This window comes from Trichomycterus rosablanca, chromosome 3 (assembly GCF_030014385.1).
Source record: "Trichomycterus rosablanca isolate fTriRos1 chromosome 3, fTriRos1.hap1, whole genome shotgun sequence".
Taxonomy (NCBI): Eukaryota; Metazoa; Chordata; class Actinopteri; order Siluriformes; family Trichomycteridae; genus Trichomycterus; species Trichomycterus rosablanca.
This window is the reverse complement of record NC_085990.1, coordinates 31,196,412-31,212,187: the sequence shown is the minus strand read 5'-3', so window position 1 is coordinate 31,212,187 and position 15,776 is coordinate 31,196,412. Positions and strand designations below refer to the sequence as shown.

Here is a 15,776-nt window from a genome sequence, read left to right as displayed (position 1 = left end):
CGGTTCAAGCCCCGCCACCACCAAGTTGCCACTGTTGGGTCCCTGAGCAAGGCCCTTAACCCTCAATTGCTCATCGTGTTCCGCTCACTGTGTAAGTCGCTTTGGATAAAAGCGTCTGCTAAATGCTGAAAATGTAAATGTAACTAAACAGCCACTGGCGAAACGAATGGCACAACATAAAAGATCGACCTCTTCTGGCCAGGACTCCGTGGTTTACACCCACCTGCAAGCCAGCGACCACTCATTTAATGATGAAGATGTGCAGATCCTTGACAAGGAGGAACGCTGGTTTGAACGGGGAGTCAAAGAGGCCATCTTTTTCCCTAAACCGAGGGGGGGGGGGGGGTTTAGAATACATCTCTTACCATCTTACAACGCCATGATTGCAGCTATACCCCAATAATATGTGAAAGGCACACATGGCCATTGTAATTAATGGTCATTGTGATTTGTATATTGACCTGATCACTGGTTCCATTGTTATGCAATGGGCCAGTGTCAGTCATTTGACTGCATATAAGGTTGGGGTATTCACCACCAGCTCAGACTAAAGAAGTCACTTGGATGAGTGACGAAACGTATCTCTAAAACAGACTTGTGTCCAGATGAACTGATTTAACTGAGAAATTAAAGCATTACATTACACATTATATCTGCAAAAGACTAAAATACTGCTTTTTGTTTTTATTTGCATTTCACCTACTGTCCCAACTTTTTGGTAGTTGAGTTTGTCCATTCTAAAAAGCATTTGACATAAGGTTGACATGAGGTGTTTTCTTCTACAGTGATAACTGCAACAGCAGACTGATTTGTACTGTGGAACTGTGCACGTTATGTTGGACAGTGTATGCTTGAGTTTTTTATAGTTCTTATAAAAATCACAGTTTATGTGCTTTTGTTGTTCTGTTATAATCCAGTAGAAACTGTTTTGACTTTTCTGTAACCACACCGGTATTCATGCTGCTCTGTAATTTGCACTGCACCCCACAAAGACAGCTGTTCCATCACAGTTTTCCCATGAAAGGTCAGAGGAAATGGTCAGGTTATGGTCATGGCTTAGAACAAGAGCAATTTATCATCCATCATTTTGATCTGGAGAGTTGCATAAAGCCCAGAATGCAAACTTTCACATCCAGGTCTGGGAATAATATGCAACCAATTTTGACAGTCTTAGATTTATTATTTGTATAGAGTTACAAATTGAGTTAATGTAATAAGGAAAGCAAGACATTAGGCTATTGAGACTTTAAAATAATCTGTTTTTAAGCTTTACAGAGATCAACGTACATATACATTTATTCTGGCAAGTCCTTGACTCAAAGCTTTCCACAAGATTAAAGAAGACAAATGAACTAGTAAAATCAATTCCTCTTTTTTTACACTTTCTCTTTAATATTAATACTCTGCGGTGTTAAGCATCTGACAGCAGATTTATGTTGACCCTAAAAACCTGCATAAATCAGTTTATAAGTACAATTTGTTTTATTCACCGTAGTTCTCCCCTGTTGAATTATAATTCGTACAGGCTTAGTCAGTATTCTTAAATTAAAATCAATAGACAGAAAGCCTTTTACCTTTGAAGACTGACTGGCTCTTTTTTACGGTCTAGCACTCTGCCAGTCGAAATTTATTAGGTGGGATTTACAGCCTCCTTCGTTAGGCGTGACTGACAGTGAGTGAGATTGTAAACTTTTCTTCAGATCCTGCAGGGTGTCGGTGAACATAATTGGCAAATTGAAACAAAAGTTACAAAGTGTACATTTTAACATAGGAACACATGACTTTAGATCTGGTAAAAACTTTAAATATGTAGAACATTATGGCACCGTTTAAAGTTCTTTGTGGTGCAAAAATCAGCATTTGGGTTGCGGTAGACACATGCAGTGATGAAAATGAGCAGATTGCACAACATGAGCCTCTCTACATGGTGCTGATTTGCGTGATATGTGCACATCTGCTTTAATGGTATGGTGGTGAGACAGAATTTGGCATAACATCTGTGTTGTGTTAGTCCCACCAATGCCAGACCCTTGAACAAAGCTATTAATCCACAACAGCTTGGGCAGTGTTCAGTAATTTCTTTGGTTAAAAGCATCTGCTAAATTATTATTTTAATTGTTTTGCATAAGTCATTTGAATTGTACGTACACTTATCCGCTCCACTTACCATATAGAAGCACTTTGTAGTTCTACAATTACTGACTGTAGTACATCTGTTTCTTTACATACTTTTTAGCCTGCTTTCACCCTGTTATTCAATGGTTAGGACCCCCACAGGACCACTACAGGTATGGTAGTAGGTATTATTTGGGTGGTGGATTATTCTCAGCACTGCACTGACACTGACATGGTGGTGGTGTGTTAGTGTGTGTTGTGCTGGTATGAGTGGAAAAGAGACGGCAATGCTGATGGAGTTTTTAAACACCTCATTGTCACTGCTGGACTGAGAATAGTCCACCAACCCAAAATATCCAGCCAACAGCGCCCCCTGGGCAGCATCCTGTGACCACTGATGAAGGTCTAGAAGATGACCAACTCAAACAGCAGCAATAGATGAGCGATCGTCTCTGACTTTACAAGGTGGACCAACTAGGTAGGAGTGTCTAATAGAGTGGACAGTGAGTGGACACGGTATTAAAACACTCCAGCAGCACTGCTGTGTCTGATCCACTCATACCAGCGCAACACACACTAACACACCACCACCATGGTCATTGTAACTGCAGGGCTGAGAATGATCCACCACCCAAGTAATATCTACTCTGTGGTGGTCCTGACCATTGAAGAACAGGGTGAAAGCAGGCTAAAAAGGTATGTAGAGAAACAGATGGACCACAGTCAGTAATTGTAGAACTACAAAGTGCTTCTATATGGTAAGTGGAACTGATCAAATGGACAGTGAGTGTAGAAACAAGGAGGTGGTCATAATGTTATGGCTGATCGGTATATATATATATATACAGACTACTAAGTCTGTGGTCCTCAACACTGCCTGTTAAGTGTGTGTGTGTGTGTACTTTTTTGTTCATTTAAAACATTTCATATAAAGTTGACCCACATTCTCCAGTCTTCGTGGTTATAAGAGCCTGCACTCATCTGGAATGGCTTTTCACAAGATTTTGAAGTGTCTGTGGAAATATGTGCACATTTGTCAGGCACTGACTTCCAAAGGAGTTCAACAGGGTTAGGGTCAGGGCTCTGAGCAGGCCACTAAAAATCCACTACAACAAATTTATCAAACCATGGTTTCTGAATGGTTTCTGCTTCATGCACAGAAGCTCAGTCAATCACGTCCAAACTTTGGATTTTAAATTGATAGTGTGTTAAGGCAACATAGATCATAGTGCACAATAACTAAAGCTATTTTTTTCTATTGACTTGGCTGCATTCACATGCTATGCAGGAAAACTGCTTGTGCTCTGGCTGTGCTCTTGTTTCCTATGGAGTGAGGTGATCCCACATACCTGGCCACTGCGCATTTCCTTTCGCACAAATTCGCCACATTGACTCGCGTTGACTCAGTCTGATTGAAATTTGTTCCGGTTAGCTGTCAACCTTTTCAAAGCGGTGCCAATGAGACAGATACAGACATGACGGATAGAAATTAATTCTCACTGTTTCACAAAACCCTGAACTATTCCCTCCAACTTTTAATTACAAGCATGGCATTGTATCAAAAATCTGCCATGGTGACTAGTGAGCTGTGAAATGTGGGGACCAGTTTGCATTTTATATATTTTTTTTGTTTATGCATTTTCTCCCTTTTTCTCCCGATTTTTAGCGCATATAGTTGCCCGATTGCGTCATGCTCCCTCTCCACCAATGCAGATCCCCACTCTGATTGAGGAGAACGAAGCTAACCCACGCCCCCTCTGACACTTGGGCAGCAGCCATATGCATTTTGTCACCTACACTTTGACGAGTGCAATGCGGATCAGCACTGTGTACGGAGAGACACACCCTGATCAGCGCACTCTTTTCCCTGTCTCTGTGCAGGCGCCATCAATCAGCCAGCAGAAGTCGAAGTTGCATTAGTTATGAGAGAGTCCCTATCTGGCTTAATATCCCACCCCTATATGAACAACAGGCCAATCATTGTTCATGGGGCTGCCCAGCTCAGACGGCAGGCAGAGCTGAGACTCGATGTGATGTATTCAAACAATGTAATCCCAGCTCTGGTATTCAGCGTGTGTTTTACCACTGCGCCACCTGAGCGGCCCCCAGTTTGCGTCTTAGATTGCAATTTCACGTTTATTAGTCGTGGAATCACTTGTTCTGGCTTCGTAGCTTCTAAGATTTAATGTGCCCTTTGAATCAGTAAAATAAAACTTGCTATTTTATCTTCTCACATCTTTAAATGATCACTTCCGAGCTTTCTTATCTTTAACTAAAATATATTCAATATAAAACTACCAATACTGTGTATTGTTTTCGAGCTTGGTACTCAGTGGCACAGGCAGCAGAAAGCAGTTTTGCAGCTTTTTATGTGAAAGCCTTAATCGCTGTGGTAGGTGCCACCATGTGTCCAGGCTTGCGGTGATCACTGTGCAAAATGCTTATCATGTGAAAGCAACCTTAGCCAGATAGAACTGTGTTACTGGGAGGGTTTGATAACATGAGCTCTTTTAAACAATATACCCTTGCTATACTAATTAAATAATAATGTGGTTCTATACTAGTTACTACTACTAGTTACCATAAATAAAAGGACACGTAAGAATCAATTTAAACACTTTAACAAAGTTGGAGTAGTCATTTAAAAAATATACATTCCCCAACATTACATTGTAATTAAATTACATTTTCATGACTGTGATACGACAACACAAGGTGTTAAACATTGGTGTAAATCGTTTTTCAACTCAGCACACTCGACCTGAAAATTAATCTTACTGAAAAGGAGATTAATGATGTTCCTCCTCCACTTTTTTTATAAATGAATTTGCGTCCTCTGGGTAGAGCTCTGCAAGACCAGACAAATTTGTCTTTCAGTAAGACAGCTCATTTTCATTCATCGGGGGGATTCTTAGCCTTAGATCAGTTTAAAAAAAAAGCTTCTACAGTTCTGAAGAATGTCTTCAATTAAACCATATTTTTTTTTCATTACCGCATATTTTTCTCTATAATTAAAATGCTATTTCACAGTTAGCACAAATGCAGCATAGTAACAGTACATTTAATCAATTTTCAAAATTCTTTCATGACCAGTGCCATTCACGAGTTCGTGTCCGTGTCCATGTGAACGGGGGAGGGGGGAGGGTTAGGGGGCGAACGGGATTTTCAACATGCTTGTGGTCAGGTGTTTTAATACTTTCTGGCAATATAGTGAATTTGGTCACAAGTGTAAGTCATTTAAGTCCCACTGCTAGCAATAACCACTGTTGGGCTCCAGAGATGCTTTAGATAGAAGCATCAGCAAAATGCTGTAAATGTAATTGATATATTATATGTAGATTACACATTGTTTAAAGATAATGATATATATATATATATATATATATATATATATATATATATATATATATATATATATATATATATATATATATATATATACTGTATATATATATATATACAGTGTATCACAAAAATGAGTACACCCCTCACATTTCTGCAGATATTTAAGTATATCTTTTCATGGGACAACACTGACAAAATGACACTTTGACACAATGAAAAGTAGTCTGTGTGCAGCTTATATAACAGTGTAAATTTATTCTTCCCTCAAAATAACTCAATATACAGCCATTAATGTCTAAACCACCGGCAACAAAAGTGAGTACACCCCTAAGAGACTACACCCCTAAATGTCCAAATTGAGCACTGCTTGTCATTTTCCCTCCAAAATGTCATGTGATTTGTTAGTGTTACTAGGTCTCAGGTGTGCATAGGGAGCAGTTGTGTTCAATTTAGTAGTACAGCTCTCACACTCTCTCATACTGGTCACTGAAAGTTCCAACATGGCACCTCATGGCAAAGAACTCTCTGAGGATCTTAAAAGACGAATTGTTGCGCTACATGAAGATGGCCAAGGCTACAAGAAGATTGCCAACACCCTGAAACTGAGCTGCAGCACAGTGGCCAAGATCATCCAGCGTTTTAAAAGAGCAGGTTCCACTCAGAACAGACCTTGCGTCGGTCGTCCAAAGAAGCTGAGTGCACGTGCTCAGCGTCACATCCAACTGCTGTCTTTGAAAGCTAGGCGCAGAAGTGCTGTCAGCATTGCTGCAGAGATTGAAAAGGTGGGGGGTCAGCCTGTCAGTGCTCAGACCATACGCCGCACACTACATCAAATCGGTCTGCATGGCTGTCACCCCAGAAGGAAGCCTCTTCTGAAGTCTCTACACAAGAAAGCCCGCAAACAGTTTGCTGAAGACATGTCAACAAAGGACATGGATTACTGGAACCATGTCCTATGGTCTGATGAGACCAAGATTAATTTGTTTGGTTCAGATGGTCTCAAGCATGTGTGGCGGCAATCAGGTGAGGAGTACAAAGATAAGTGTGTCATGCCTACAGTCAAGCATGGTGGTGGGAATGCCATGGTCTGGGGCTGCATGAGTGCAGCAGGTGTTGGGGAGTTACATTTCATTGAGGGACACATGAACTCCAATATGTACTGTGAAATACTGAAGCAGAGCATGATCCCCTCCCTCCGGAAACTGGGTCGCAGGGCAGTGTTCCAGCATGATAATGACCCCAAACACACCTCTAAGACGACCACTGCTTTATTGAAGAGGCTGAGGGTAAAGGTGATGGACTGGCCAAGCATGTCTCCAGACCTAAACCCAATAGAACATCTTTGGGGCATCCTCAAGCGGAAGGTGGAGGAGCGCAAAGTCTCGAATATCCGCCAGCTCCGTGATGTCGTCATGGAGGAGTGAAAAAGCATTCCAGTGGCAACCTGTGAAGCTCTGGTAAACTCCATGCCCAGGAGAGTTAAGGCAGTTCTGGGAAATAATGGTAGCCACACAAAATATTGACACTTCAGGAACTTTCACTAAGGGGTGTACTCACTTTTGTTGCCAGTGGTTTAGACATTAATGGCTGTATATTGAGTTATTTTGAGGGAAGAATAAATTTACACTGTTATATAAGCTGCACAAAGACTACTTTTCATTGTGTCAAAGTGTCATTTTGTCAGTGTTGTCCCATGAAAAGATATACTTAAATATCTGCAGAAATGTGAGGGGTGTACTCACTATTGTGATACACTGTATATATATATGGTCGAGACTGAGAGAGAGCTAAAAGTCCGAATTTAGCGGCATCTGATTTTCAGCTTTTTGGACCACTCACAGAAGCTTAAGAGGAAGAAGATTTTCATGTGATGATGATTGCAGTGAGTGCATCAGTTGCTACGTGCTCAACCAAAAAATGTTTTGCTTATGCCATTAAAAAGTTGGTATGACACTGGAAAAATTCATCAGAAGGTGACTATTAAAAACTGTATTAGTAAATAAGATAATATTTACCCATGTTTGTTATGCAAACCCCTTGATGGCAGCATACACGGATCAGCCATAACATTAAAACCACCTCCTTGTTTCTACACTCACTGTCCATTTTATCAGCTCCACTTACCATATAGGAGCACTTTGTAGTTCTACAATTACTGACTGTAGTCCATCTGTTTCTCTGCATGCTTTGTTAGCCCCCTTTCACCCTGTTCTTCAATGGTCAGGACTCTCCCAGGACCGCTATAGAGTAGGTATTATTTGGGTGGTTGATCATTCTTAGCACTGCAGTGACATGGTGGTGGTGTGTTAGGGTGTGTTGTGCTGGTATGAGTGGATAAGACACAGCAGCACTGATGGAGTTTTTAAACACCTCACTGTTACTGCTGGACTGAGAATAGTCCACCAACCAAAAATATCCAGCCAACAGCGACTCGTGGTCAGCGTCCTATGACCACTGATGAAGGTCTAAAAAATGACCAACTCAAACAGCAGCAATAGATGAGCGATCATCTCTGATACATCTCTGGTACATCTACCAGGTGGAACAACTAGGTAGGAGTGTCTAATAGAGTGGACAGTGAGTGGACACGGTGTTGCAGCAGCGCTGCTGTGTCTGATCACTTATACCAGCACAACACACACTAACACACCACCACCATGTCAGTGTCACTGCAGTGCTGAGAATTATCCACCACCCAAATAATACCTGCTCTGTAGTGGTCCTGGGAGAGTCTGACCATTGAAGAACAGCATAAAGGGGGCTAACAAAGCATGCAGAGAAACAGATAGACCACAGTCAGTAATTGTAGAACTATAAAGTGCTTCTATATGGTAAGTGGAGCTGATAAAATGGACAGTGAGTGTAGAAACAAGGAGGTGGTCTTAATGTTATGACTGATCAGTGTATGTTGAGTACTCCTGAACCCATGTGGCTATGATTATCACATTAGCCTAATGGTTTCTTATGCAGTGATGTCTAAGGACTCAAAGGTCACACACATTTAACATTTCCCTACATAAACTGAGATTTATCCGGATTCCCTGAGTCTTTTTTTTAAATTATGAGTAGTGAAAGTATTTGGAATCTTAAGAAAGGTTGATGCACAGCTCATCTTTGCTCATCACATACTGAGCCTTTGATGGATCCTCCTTTCATACCCAGTCATGATACCCTCATACTTCTTTCCCCTCAGTGTACTCATAGAAAATAGCAAATATCAACTAAAGGATTAATAAAGGCCGAAAAAATAGTGTAGGTTTGGATAGCATCAATTTTGCCATCTTCTCCCCCTTTTACTTTGAGCAGAATGGTTCCAAATGTTTTTTCTCAGTTTCATTCTAGTCCACTTCAAAGAAAGACGTTATTCAATTCCAGCCGGGGTAGCGTACTTCAGCATGCATTCTCTCTGAGCTCTTCAGCTGGTGTTTAGCAACATTCTGTGGGTTTTGCTTGAGTTGGCCTACTGCAATTATGTGATCAGTTTACAAACATCTGCTTGTAATTTAAATTGCTTAGTTTTGTGGTGCACAACGAGTCATTGCATGAATATATCAGTATGCATCAGTCTCATTCTTTTTTTTTTAAATAGATTCTTTGCCCCTCAGACCCAGTTATATATTTATGTATTGTTATTTAGACAATTTTTGCTGGTGAGTTGAATAACTCATTAATAATCTGTTTATCCGTCATCAGTATAAATGTTTCATCATCATCAGGGTTGCTAAAACATCAGGCACTATGTGGGGAATGCTTCGGACAAGGGGTTGTCACACCACTTCTGAGGCAGCTTGCTCATCCAGGGCAGTTCCAAACATGGCACAATGCATTTACAAAATTATGCCCTTCTGCCTTGCCATTTTTGGCCTACAAAGGGTGCATTGTGGTGCAGATGATTAAGCGTGTTGGTTTCTCTTCAAAATAGAAGTGTTTGTACCTATCACGGTTTCTTTCTCACATATTTCCCAGCTCCTCTGTTGGCAATCTGCTTTCTCCTGGAACCATGATGGTGGGCTTGTTTTCCATCAGCACAGATGCTGGCACTTAATTTTGTCCTAATAACTGTCAATGTCAGTGTTGTGGCACTTCTCAGTCACTCTGGATAAGTGAGCCACCCCAGACGCAGCATGACGGGCCCATGTTTGGATCCACACTGACTCGGCTTGTTTTTAATTTCTTTTCTTTTTTTTTGAAGACCTTTGTTGTTACATGTGCTTGGAGCAGCTTGCCATGTTGAGACAACTAGTTCCATCCCCTTTCTCTGGATCACCTCTTATTCTTTCTTATCGCTTTTTGTTTATGGCTTTTTGTATATGTATTAATTTGTAAGATTGTAAATAACACTCCAATAAATAACACTACAAGTAACTCATATACAGTGGAATAAAAGGTGACTTGGCAACCACTCCCAGCAATACAGCAATGGCTGATTTAAACCTATTTGTTTTAAGGTAGCTGAAATTAGGTAAAACACTGGATGCTGCTAGTTGCTTTGACCTTAAATCAAATTTAATAGGTATTAAACCTCGTCTTCATCTATAGTGTTTTTTAAATGGACCTCTTTTTGTGTTCTTGTGCTGCATTTGCATATCTATGATGAAAAGAAGCCCATATTGTAAACTCTGCTTTTGGGCTTATACACATTTTTACAGACTTCAAGGTTTTTTGGAGCAAACAGTTTACATCAAGGCGGCACGGTGGCTCAGTGGGTAGCACTGTCGCTGTAGCACAGCAAGAAGGTCCTGGGTTTGATCCCCAGGTGGGGCGGTCCAGGTCCTTTCTGTGCAGAGTTTGTTCTCCCCTTGTCCGTGTGGGTTTCCTCCGGGAGCTCCGGTTTCTTCCCACAGTCCAAAAACATGGAGTCAGGTTAATTGGAGACACTGAATTGCCCTATGTGAATGGGTGTGTGTATGTGTGTGTATGTGTGTCTGCCCTGCGATGGACTGGCGCCCCGTCCAGGGTGTTACTGTGTGCCTTGTGTCCATTAAAAAGCTGGGATAGGCTCCAACCCCCCCGGCGACCCTAATTGGATAAGCGGTTAAGAAAGTGAGTGTGAGTGAGTTTACATCAAGCCATAAGTCATCTCTAAATTAGTATCCAGGCTTAAATTATGGTGTGTATACACCATTATGCAGATTTGCATAGCCTAGTTTTCTTTTGGTGGATTGAAAATGACACCTTTAATTGTTTCTGTTGATTTTAAATGGCAGATGAACATTTCTGGATTACACTGTAACCTCTGGTTAATCCAATACTTAACTTGTAATTTAATCTCGTTAACTAAATACAAACACAACCTTTAAATCTGGCTTCCCAGCAAACGACTTGCAACGACTGATTGTAAATAAGTGCTTAAACTAAAGCAAAATGCTAATGAAACCCTGATTTAAGTCTACAGAATAGTGCTCTAGATAGAAATCTAAGGCCAAACCACCAATTACTGTCTTGTCTTGTTTTGAAACACTAGACCTAGACACTAGACAGGGCAGTTGTAGCCTAGTGGTTAAAGTAATCAAAACATTACTGGTTCAAGCCCCACCACTGCCAGGTTGCCACTGTTGGGCCCTTGAGCAAGGCCCTTAACCCTCAATTGCTTAGACAATATGCTTTCACAGTGCTGTAGGTCGCCTTTGGACAAAAGTGTCTGCTAAATGCTGAAACTGTGATGTAAATGTAGACCTTAGGGCAGTTCAGATCTGGCCTTTGCTCATACCCATATTTCATATTTTGCAATAACATATTCCAAGAGGATCCGAAATATGACACAGTAAATCAAAAGGGTTCAACTGCAGGTTACATGTTTGCAGGCAATCTCTTCTCTTATCCTCTTTCTGCACGCTGTCCTGCAATATGTCTTCTTTCCTCTTACCATCCTTCCTTTGACCCATAGTTGTGTTTAGTCTGAGAGGACAGCTGGAGTCTGACTGGAACCTGATCTCCTCTGAGGAGAAAAAAACATTCCTTAAAGTCATCTTCCAAAATGTTCCTCTGCCCTTGACTGATGAAAAACAAATGCTAGTTTGGTCCTTGGGTTTTGGTAAGAGGTGTTGATATGAGACAGACGATAAGTGGCTGCTGTGGGTTTATTGTGTCCACAAAACACTTTCAGCATCCTTAAAAAACACACAGATGCTATTGATTTTAATAAGAACAATGCAGTAATGGACAACATGTACCACGTGCTGGTGCATAAATGTCATCATTTGAAAAAGTTCATTAGTTTGAACTTTTTAAAAGGCTTACCCCATATAAGCATTCATCAGTAAGAGACAGACGTTCATATGACAAAATAAAAAAGAAACTGAAAAAAGAAACTATGACTGCCAGCATTTATCCAGAACTGCATTATTGAGTGATACAATTGTATTTCTCATTAATTTAGGACTTGAAGATAATACTCGTATAAAATAAAATAATATAATAAAAATTAATGCACATTTCCCTCTAACTTAAACAGCATAATGTTTTCAGATATCCTAAAAGACAATAGCTGACAAGCATGTTTAGCTGTGTCCTAATCAACACCATATGAAACCCTAGTTTCTTTATGAAACCATATGTTTATTTATTTATTTATTTTACATTGGATCATAAACTCCACCCACAAATACACCAGCAACACATATCAACATACTTTCTGATCTCTTCAAAGAATGTCCATGTACATGAAGGCTAAGAACAAAGGGTAGCATCAGTGTAAAAATAGAAACAGTTTATTAGTATAGCTATTTGTATAAGATAGATTTGTTGCATTTAAATAAAAGCAGGTATTGAACTAAATATGAGGTAACCATAACTGGGAGTATTAGCAGAATGTACGGTCCAAAGTACATAGTAAAAGTGTCAGTAGAAGAACATATAATACACAGTGTGTTAAACAGTGGTCTACTTATAGTGATGTGTTGTGATTGTGAATGAGTGCAGTTCAGACAGCAGGAGATGAGTAGTGTCTTTGCAGTAAGAACACTACATGTTTATAGTAGTGGGTAAAGATGCTTCTGCCACTGAGCGTTTTTCCAAGTGTTTTTTCATTGTAGTATGCAGGGCGTGTGACATATTTCCCTTGTGTTTATATGGGTTTTTTCTATGTAAGGTGGACTAAATACTAGCAGTTGCCCAAAGATACAACAAAACTAAGATTCATCCGGATTTATTCTCCATATTATGGATGGTGAAAGTATTTGGAATCTTAAGAAACTGATTCTCTCATGATGTTTGGTGGTGATGCACAGCTCACCTTTGCTTGCACAGACTGAGCCTTTGATGGATCCTCCTTTTATTCCCAGTCATGATACCCTCATACTTGTTTCCCCTTTGTGTACATGTAGAAAATAGTGAATATTAATCAAATGATTAATAAGAGGCCTAAAATAGGTTTACGGTTTGGATAGCATCATTTTGCTGTCTTCTCCCCCTTTTACCTTGAGCAGAACAGTCCTCAATGTTTTTTCAGTTTCATTCTAGTCCACTTCAAAGAAAGACGTTATTTAATTCCACCCGGGGTAGCGTACTTCAGCATGCATTCCCTCCGAGCAACATTTTTCAGCAATATTGGCAATAATTTAATTTAAGTTAACTGACCGGTGACTGCATGCTCTGCATGAAGGTCATCCTCATCATTTGTATAAAAAGTTACCAAAATTTAAATTTTAATGGAACGTATTCTGACATAACCAAGCAGGAACCAATAGGAACTTGTTCTGCATTTAATGACACCAGTAAAAAGATTTTCATGCAAAGCTGCACAGTGCAGCACTAAAAGTTATTTCTGTTTCTACTAAACAGCCTGTCAACTTCAGACCAAAGCAATGGAAGTGGTTAGATGATAAATAAGCTTTTTGGTTTATTTTTGCATGTGTTATTGACTTTGTTTTAACATTTTTTTATGTTCTGTTTATATCAAGTATAATGGAAGCCACTTGCTCACAAACATCCTTGTATATACTGAACATAAGATGGATGATCCCAGTAAATACAGTAAATGAACTGATTCATTAATTCGAATAAGTTTGAAACTGTACTTAATGCATGGAGCAGCAATTTTTTAAATACATTTCCTCATCTGGTGTTTTCATGAAGCTGATGGTAGAGAAATCTAATAAATCTAAGCCAAATCTACCAGAAATGTTCAGTTAGGATGTTCAGCCTTTTTATACATGCTACATGATGTATATATGTTACTTTTTAAAATGCTTTTAAATGTAAAGGGTTTTGAGGAGCCCCTCACCTGTGAGGTCATAAGATGGCAGGATACTTAACCAAGCTAGAACAATACTGTCAGAAAAAAATGACAAAAATAACAGATGGTCCAAATAAGACAAAAAAATCTAAATGACAAAATGAAAACTCATAGTTTAAAGTAGAGAGATGATATAACCAATAGATGAGTGTGTTAGTCAAAGAAAGGGACATCCCACTCCACACACTTGCCCAGAGAGAAAGAAGGGCATTTACCTCATAGGGACATAAGCATATGCTACCTCCAGCAACTGTCAGAGAATGCAGCTGGCCAAGCACCTGCCTTACAGAGGTGCCAGTGGTAAGCCCCAAGTGAAACGCACAACCACAAAGAAAACGGAATGGAAAGATGGAAAGGAAAAGATAAAAGCTGAGTTACCACCATGTGAGCTACTTGGTCCACCAGCCAGTGGTAACCCAAGCTTTTTAGAAAGAGAAAAGACAGGGGGCTGCGAAGAATAGAAAAGGCGGATCATCAATTCATGCCTGATGCAGCGTGGTAGCCCACTGCAAGAAGATAAAACACTGCTGGTGTAGTTCCCAGGAAACTCAGATCAAAGAATGACAACACAAGAGCTGGTGGGGAAAAACAGCTGGGCGTAGTCCAGTTCAGTGTACCAGACTTGCAGATGATGCAAGTGTATGAGACACACAAACACCACACAGCACAACAATAATCCAGCGGTGAGGTGGCCCACAAAGGTATTTAGACACTGTCTGCAAAAATCTTGTTTCAAAGCCACGAGCACTGATATGAAGTCAGGCCCATTTACCTTTGAAGCAATAACAGCTTTTCCTTTGCTGGGAAGACTTTTCACAAGATTTTGAAATGTGTACAAGTTAGAACTTGTACCCATTCAGTTTATAGCACATTTGTAAGGTCAGGCACTCACAATCAATGTTCCGATTCATCCCAGACGTATATAGTGGGGTTGAGGTCAGGTCTTCTAGTGTATTAAGTGTGTTTCGCCATTTGACTTTTCTCATTAGCAACACAGATAAATGTGTTTTCTGACTAACTGTCCATAGATTCTAAACCAACAGTCACCTCAATAAAGAGTGGTTAATAAAGATGAATCAATAAATGTATAAATGACTAAATAAAAAGGATAGAGGAACGTGATTAATGCCCTTTTATTGATGCATTTGCAAATGTACAGATATGTCTTTCTATACAAAATTACTATGTACAGTATGTATTAAAATCCAGTTTTACCTATGATTACACTTGTAAATCTAATGTATACAAACAAACCATTAAAACAAACTATTAGCATTCTTTACTGCTCTCACATTTAAAAGTGCTATCACCATTAAAAAGTAAACCAGACACAAGAAATGTTCATCAAATTAAATATAAACTAAAGAATGACCAAACTGCAGTCCAGAACATCTTTTCCAGCACCAAGCATAATTCTTTTATTATTTTTCTGTGACCCGTGTTCTTTAAGATCATGTCCATGTTGTATCAGGATTAGATTTATTACACTAGATCGATTTTTTCCCTCACAGTTTGTTTTTTAAACACAGGTGAAATTGTTGTTGTGGTCTCGGATCACTACTGTGTATTTTACATAAATCAATACAAGTAAAAGAGCTAAGAATCCCCCAAAAAATACATCAACCTCAAATTATGTTATGACTGTTTTAGACCTCTTTGTCCAAAAAAAACATAGCAGTGCATAAATGGTTGACATATTTAACTTAAAACAATTGGTACTCATTTCATTTCTTGGTTTTATCCTCTTTTCCAGTTGCTGGACTGACTACTTTAAATAGTCATAGATGTGGGACAGTAAGTAAATAGATAAGTGTGAAATGCTATTAATAGATTTTCACCCTGTTTAGGGTTTATACCTGACTTGCACTCAGGGCATTTAGAAGCCACTTGCTCACAAGCATCCTTGTATATACTGAACACAGGATGGATAATCTCAAAACAGCATAAATGCACATTGATTCTAAAAAATCTGTGCCAAATCTATCAGAGATGTTCAGTTAGGATGTTCAGTTTTTATACATGCTACATGATGTATAAATGTTACTATAAATATTACTTTTTTCAATACTGGTGGGCTCTG

General features: G+C 39.5%; 1 protein-coding gene across 2 annotated transcripts in view; it reads left to right on the top strand.

Annotated features, from left to right (window-relative positions):
* LOC134309814 (uncharacterized protein C18orf63-like) overlaps positions 1-15,776 on the top strand; it is a 91,483-nt gene that overhangs the window by 58,541 nt on the left and 17,166 nt on the right. The window lies entirely within an intron of this gene.